This window comes from Pinus tabuliformis, chromosome 7 (assembly GCF_031772625.1).
Source record: "Pinus tabuliformis cultivar Carrire ecotype Pingquan chromosome 7, CPIR1, whole genome shotgun sequence".
NCBI lineage: Eukaryota > Viridiplantae > Streptophyta > Pinopsida > Pinales > Pinaceae > Pinus > Pinus tabuliformis.
In genome coordinates, this window is record NC_142293.1 from 261141694 (window position 1) to 261150023 (window position 8330).

The 8330-nt window shown below is 33.6% G+C and overlaps 1 pseudogene; it reads right to left on the minus strand.

Moving 5' to 3' along the window:
* Window positions 1-6064: 6064 nt before the first annotated feature.
* Window positions 6065-8024, minus strand: LOC149246839 (putative UDP-N-acetylglucosamine--peptide N-acetylglucosaminyltransferase SEC pseudogene; annotated as a pseudogene).
* Between the last annotated feature and the right edge of the window lie 306 nt (window positions 8025-8330).

Below are 8330 nucleotides of genomic sequence, written 5' to 3' on the forward strand. Positions count from 1 at the left end.
TATAAAATGAGGTGATTTTAACCTTGAAAAAAGGCATTAATAATAGCACTGATTTTTAATTTATTGGTTGATTTTTGATGTTTTTGTTAGCAACATTACAAGTTTTTATAATATATGATTGAAAATTGTTGTAATTTAAACCCTTTGAATAAAAGAATGCTAGTAGTGGCACCATGTCTTGATTTAAAGGTTGATTTTGGTGTTTTTGACCCAAAAATATGAGCTATAAAAGTTAAAGTTCTTATTTTAATATCATAGTTCACATTAAGTTGGTCAATGTGCTATGATCCTTAATCACCTCTTCATGGAGACCTACATTGAGAATAGCTTCTCAAGAATAATTAAAATGCAAGGGTACTATTTGAAATCTTTCTTGTAGAACTCTTGTTCACATAGTAATAATAATCAATTTGAAGATATAACAACAAATTAGGATGCAAGCAAACTTAAGCATTGACCCTTAAATGATCTCAAATCACATGAGTCAAGATCATTAACTATGTGAATAATGAAACAAAAGCATAGAGTATCTCTTTGGGTAAGCGAAAACAAAGTGAGGATTTTGTACCTACTTTTAGATGGAAAATGAGAATCAAGATGAAGCAAGTTAAACAATTGAATAAATAAGTTGGAACAATTACAAATAATGCAAGGAATGCAAGTAGTGAGATACTTCAGGAACAATCCAAGCTCACAATATAAGTTGACAATAATCCAACTACCTTTAAAGGATAAATAAAAGAGTTAAACATACAAAACCATCTTGCATACATTAAATCAAGCATTAGAAGACAAATCAAATTGAGAGGATATACTCTATTGTTTATGCTTAGTTAATAATTAACGCATTCCTTGAGTCTAAAATCTTGGTCATGCTAGTTGAGGCCTCATCATAACCCTACCTTCATAGTGGAGCAATAAAATGTTATCCTAGTTTGGAAGTTCTAGAACTGCATGTTTATGATTAAGACAAAATATACTAAAGACGTACCCTAATTTATCATTTTAATGGGTTTTGGCCATCTGCAACAATGCTTCATGGATGGATGATCTGTAAACTATTATGGATATTCCATTGGAATAATTTGTCCCAATAAATATGATAAACTAATGAAATCATTACTATGAATGTTAATTCCTTTTAGATCTTAGGTTCTTTATTTTCTATTTTTATGCATAAATGGATAAATTAGTTGAAATACAAGAAATAGAAAATAGAAAAAAATACACACACCATCCACAATAGACACATAATATTCCCTAGGAAACTCTTATGAGAGAAAACCTAGCTAGAAGTTGAGGTTGCTCAACTCTCTTTTCTCTGATATGGAAAATGTGTAAGTACAAAGAAAGAGGTACCCTATATGGATTTCTTGAGACCCATTTCCCATAAAACTACTATAGAATCTTTAATGCCCTCAAACTTAGTTTCTTTACTCAACTATGGAACAAAATACAATAGCACAGAATGGAACCCCTACTCCTTGTGACCTAGTATTTAACATAGTTCAATAGCCAACTAGGGGTAATATTTGACTCCCTCAACCCTCATATGGAGTTACAATTTTGGAGCTTCTATAGTTTTCTTGTAAGTCCACATGTTTCTAACACCATATGAATGAGTGCTGAAGGCTAATGTGGCATCCATTGGTACCATGGTGGTCAACGTAGTAGATCAACTTGCAGGATGTATTACTTTTGCATACAAATTCCAATTGACATGTTTATTGCATCATTAGAAAGGTCTCTAAATGTAAACTAAAATTTCAATTTTTAGCACTAGATTGTGAAATTTTTGATCCGAAATAATTTCGTTTGATGGCTGAAAATGACTCTAAAAGGTTTTAGACCCAATAATACTAACTCGGACTTGTTGATAAAAATGACCTTGCACGCCAATTCCTCCAATTTTTCCACTATGAAAGCATCAAGATAGATGAAAAATAATATAATGATCCAATCCAAATCATTGTATGCATCAAACATAGACTCCAAATTATGAGCTACATCTTTTCTCCAAATATTTTTTTGTTTATTATTTTAAAACTTGAAAGATCATCATGTGATAGGGGTAGTATTTACATTCAACCTTGATTCCCTAAGTTTGGGCCAACCACCATGATTTTCATAACAACTCCAATATCATTATGATTTTCTACTTATTCAACTGTAACATTCAAAAATTCAAGTCAATTGGAAACATCATGCGTCATTTTATTGTGGTAGTTTCAAATCAAATTTCATAACATCTATCTACCTATGCCTATTTTTGTGTATATATTGATTTCAATGGAGGCTTACTTGATAACATGGTTAAGGGTGGACATCTATCACTTGGAATTAAATACTAGGCTATGAGAATATTACTTCACATGCAAAACTTTCCAATTAACATGAGACATGAAAGAAGCTTTCACATATGCATGTGTGTGTACAAAGTCAAAGAGTAAAAATAGTGAAGCAAAAGGTCCAAATTCAATAACGAAAAATTGCATGGCCCTTCACATAAATAGTTTATAAACAATATACAACCAACATCAACTCAAAAGATGACCCCATCATAGCTAGATTCATCAATTCAAGTTCCCCATCCTCACGATGGAAGTGGTTTCAAGGAGGGAAATCCCTCAATGTTATACTTCTCTTGCAAATATATCCATTAGAGAATCCCTCTGATGGTTTTAATGTACTCCCCATAGATCGAATAATTTGGTTTTAGAGAAAAAGGTAGATATTGTACCTTACTCATACATTAGAGTTTTTCCCTCCTCCTAGTCAACTAATTTTTGTATGACCTCCTCTATCCCATGACAACTCCACTAGGTGGATTTATATTCGAAAGAGATAATGGAAAACAAATTGTCCTCTGAAATCCACAACACCTAGTGAAAAAGTAACTTCTCCCAATCTCTATGTGACACAATTAACCAGACTTATCTTTGAATGTAACTTATTCTAATGCTCCTATAAAACATTGAAGCACAGTTTATCTATGATGTAACTTTCGTTTCTCTTTATTGATAAGTGTATTTCTAATTACCAAGAAAGACATTTCCATCTTAAATGCCATATTTTGGGAGACTAATCTTTCATAGTTTTATTACTAATACCAAACATCTAGTTAATGCAACATGATCATGCTACAAATTAAACACTTGACAAGTCATTCTTTTACATCTAAGGAAGTTGACATAATGGGGGGATATGCATAATGCCCCACTCTTTCTGCTTTTGTAACTTAATAAATCTTTATGAACCTATCCCAAGTTGTTCCTAAGGGGTGAAGTTAGGATTTTAGACATTAGGAGATTACTTCAAAACAACTTGATATTATGTTATGAGTTATTTTAGTGTGTTTCTTTGTTATGCTTTTGAATTGGAGTTGTTTGATGGTCACCATTCTATTTCTATTTTGTGGATAAGTAATCTAATGATCCATATAATTTTGGTATGTCATCTCTTCATCTACATATTTTCACCTTATTGGTTTATGATCTCTTTTTAAAGATAATGAAGATTCATTTATCAATGACAATAATATGACACAACAGATTAGAGGCTATTCCACTAGATGTAGTATTTATTTCTTGAGAAGTGATATAATTTTTCTACGACTCCATAGGTGTTTCACTCTTTCAACATTCAACCACATACTACATTTTCTCTATATTTGATTTATGTAAGTTATTTCTTTTCCATGTTTACTCTATGGTTCCCATTTATTGACTTGCCAATATCCTTTACATACAGTTTCAACCTATTTTCTAATTTCTCCCTTTATTGTTGTTCTTTATTTGAGCTTCATATGAATGGTAAATAAAAGGAATTTGCTCCTTGGTTTCCAATTTATTAATTTCTCTATATCATTTACATATGATTTCAACCTATTTCACGATTTTTCCATTTGTTTATTTTCCTTGTTTGATCTCCCTGGTAAATAAAACATAGTTATACCAAAAATAATTCCTCTTAAATATCAAGTAGACTTCTTTATCCCAAGAAATGATATGTTAATCAAGATCTTGGTAATGAAGAATGTTGAAATTTCTCTACACATAACGAAACAAATATTCACTCAATTTTGGAAATAAACTTAGATATAAGCAATATGAAAATGAATTTTATACATATATTAAAAAAATAGAAATTTATGACATAAAATCTAATGAGAGTGCGTATAACAATTGAACTTTTCATTAGTAACAAAATTTTAATTACCACAATATATGATGTATTACTAGCAATTTCCCCTAAAGGTGAAAAGATACACCGAAGGAATAAAAGATTTGGGAAGATTATTTGAAAAACTAAATTATTTTCAAACTTTAGACAAACAAATTGTTTTGAATGTAATTCAATTCTATATTAAAACCACATATTTTTATTTTATATAATCACTCCATCTCTTCACAACACCCATAACCAACATCGTCAATTCTCACATGTGATCAACGAGATTCAACCAACATCGTCAATTCTTCAATATGATATGTTGAAAGTATGATGAATAGGCATACTTTCTTTAAATATGAAAGGTATTTCTCATGAAAAAATAAGAATATTTATAAAAAATAAAAAAATATATATAATGTAGGGAATAAAATAACATCTAAATAAAAATTTGATGTGATCCACACTTTCCCAACTATATAAAAGTGAGTATGAATGAATCCAACACACTCTACTTTCCCATTTCCATTGGCCTCAAAACCTAGTGATGGATTGACCATACTGCTTCAAAATATATTATGATTAGGACATTAAATCACTAGTGCTACATCTTACTAAATAAAAATTTGATGTGATCCGTACTTTCCCAACTATAAAAGTGAGTATGAATGAATCCAACACACTCTACCTTCCCATTTCCATCTGCCTCAAAAGCTAGCCATAGATTGACCATGTTGCTTCAAAATACATTACAATCAGGACACTAAATCACTAGTGCTACGTCCTACTATGTACATGACTTACTATAGAAAATCAGTTTGTAAGGATGCTTCCGCCTTCAACAATGACTAACTTTCAAAACAAATAACTAAGATGCAGGGACTGGCCATAATGCTCATGCTGTTGTTAAGAACTGGATTGATCATAATGCTTATATTGTTGACAAACAATCATAACCATTGGTTTTCATAACCAGATCTTGAGATCTATGTTGTTGAGATGCTTGCTTAGCATACTTTGGTGGCCTCCCAACTCATCGTTTTAAGAGAGGATCTGCTTAGGTGGTGTTGGTAGTAGTACACGTTAATGATTGTTTCAGAGGAGGATTCAAATTCAACATTTAGTTTGCTTGAGCCCCTTTCCTAATAAAATTATGTTCGAGCTCTTAATTAGCTTGGCAATGTTGCCCGAGATTTTGTTTGCCTATAGAATGTGGGCGGAGCTTTTGAAGGATCAAGAAGATCATTGGAATTCTTTTCCATGTCATTCTTTCATGTCGTTGACCGAGGATGTTTTAAAAAAACCATAAACCGCTTCTAAAGGTGTGCCATAGTGGTTTGTGAAAATAAAGGGGGGCCCTTCTTGAATGAATATGAAGCGTTGATTTGAGAATGGGCTATAGTTAATTTCTCATGCATGTACGTCTATTGGAAAATCAATGATCTGGAGCATGAGGGTTATGGGTTGTCAATTTCTTCTACACTTGTGAGATATCTTGTGGCATGCTGTAAACAAATTCCTTCTTGAGATAATTGGGGAGCCAAGGAACACTGATCCCTTTGGAACCATTTTTCTTAATTTTTGTTATCTTCATTGTATTCGTCCTCCCATCCAAAGAGAAAAAATTATAAGCTATGTGTGGAGTGAGCAGGTTGTTGTCATCATAGGCATATTTACCATGTGTAACACCAATACACTTGCAAGGTGTTGATGACAAGAGACAATTGCCAGAGTAGGAACAATGCATGTCTCCTATTCTAGATAAGCTCTTATTCTCCATCAATAGGAGCTATCAGTTTTTCCTTTTTATTTTTTACAATTTGACCATATTTTGAAGCTCTTTTCAAATACATAATTTAAAATATTGTATACCCTTATATGTACAACATATAAATTATCGATCATAAGGAAAATCATTGTCATTTTCAGTCACTTTGAAGGGCCAAGGATGTTTCTCTATGTAGTATAAATTCCACATCTTAAAATAGGCCCTCTCAAGACTTTGTACCCAACGAACAATGTCAAATAATGGACATGTCATCTATGTTGATTTGACTTTAGTAGTCAAAGCTTGACATTTTGCAGGATTTTGGGCAAGACTAATAGCCTTCTCGTCGTACTCTTGCATACTGTTCTCAACCATCTCTTCTCTGAATCCAGTAGCATAACAGAGAGAACCCACCACTCTTGTGGCCATTTTCTCCAGTGGAAGAGTTATAATTGGAACATCAGCCCAAAGCACATATTAGTTCTAGTGGTATGTGCATCATATAATGGCATATCAAGGCACACCTCAACCAATGAGATACAATGTATATGCTCACTCTTGGTTGCAACATCTCTAAATATAATCTGGTTAGGTCCGACACCCTGTGCAGAAGAAAAGGCTTGCGATTTACTTTTTCCCGCAGCAGGAAACCTTAGAATCCACAAAGCACTATTTGGTGCACATTTTAGAAGATTGAACCATGTTATCAATATACCAGGATGTATTTTGTACAACTGCTTAAAGCAAACAAACAAAAATTTGTCTTCGAGTAGTCCATAATCTAAACACTTTGGTTGGCGCACATGGTCTAAAGCAACTTGGTTTTTCTGCTTGTAATCACTCACAAAATAACAATGTGGCATGTGTACAAGCTCCTCAGAATAGATATGTGATAATGTGTAGGTGAAGCAAACTCGTCTGTCACTAAATAGTCAATATAATTGGCACCAGTAGTTCCAGGAAAACCCATATATGAAACTTGAATGGGGATTGGTTTCATTACAACAATTTCATTCCAAACACCCTTTGTATACCCATTCAAGTTGATAAGAACTTGAATATGAGTTTGAGATATCATCTGTGCAATCACATTAGATGAAAGGGAAGAAACATCAATGAAGTGTTCTATCTCTACTTGTATACTTTGTCTCCAATCACTGCCATCACTCTGACGTAGATAATATCAAAATACCTCAACATACTCTTGACTGCGCATACTAAAAATAGAACCCATGAGGTGTGAAAGTGGATGGTTACCAAAATCACTGCTAACATACCCCACCTTAAGCCTGCCAGTACCACTCTCACCTTTCACAGGCAAACGAGGAGGGTGTCCAAAAAACTAAGGTCCAAAACAAGATGCAACAAGAAGGCAATGTTCTACATATTTCTGGTTGATTTCTAAAGTCAACACTGGTTCAAAGGGATAAGAAATTGCATGAAATGGTTGCACGCTTGGAAGAAATGACATCTTTATCTGTCGCCTTACAATTGTCTCAACTTCAACAAACTTACTATCACGATCCTCCCAATCACAGACACACTACAAAGTGTGCAACAGGTTGCAGATTACTTATGGAAAATCAGGATGCAGTAACAAAGCTTGTTTGTAACACTTAATATTAGCTTCAACATGACACCTATCCTTGAAGGCTGAAGCATGTTTGGCATGACCTTTTGCCATGATAGACCTAATTGTTACTACATGTATATAATCTTGTATTGCTTCATTAACTCGGCCCATCTCTTTAAGTGTATTGCCTCTATTAACAAGACCATTGGCTCTTGTAGGATTTATACGAAGAACTTCATTATGACAACCAATTGCTTCCATATAATGAACCTGTTGTTTGTATGTTGTTGCCAAATTTCTATATGGAGAAAATAAACTAGTTATAGCCTCTTCTAGGATGATAGCTTGTTTGTAGTGTGCTATTGCCAAATCCAATTGAACTTGTTCATAAATAACACTGACTAAATTCCCAAAGGAAATTGCACAGTCAGGACGCCATTGGATACAACCACGGAACAAAACCCTTGTGGGAATTCCTACAATCGCCTCCAACCAGTGATTACACATGGCCATGATATTCGCAGCGATATGGAGAACTTATTAGTTTAACATGCGCCATGATATTCGTAAACCTTCGTGCGCCATGATATTCGCAAACCTGTGGAGGCCCTAATGGAACTAGGATTCCAACAAGTATCAGCGTACCATGGGGATAGATGTCATTGGTGTACCATCAAGACAGATGTCGCCCAATAGGCAAAAGGGTAGATGATAGTCGCAGGTGAACAATTCCAAAAAGAAAACCTTCGGTATAAAAATATTAGGAAAAATGGATTGTACTCACATGGCATAGGGTTAATTCTAACCAATACCACTATA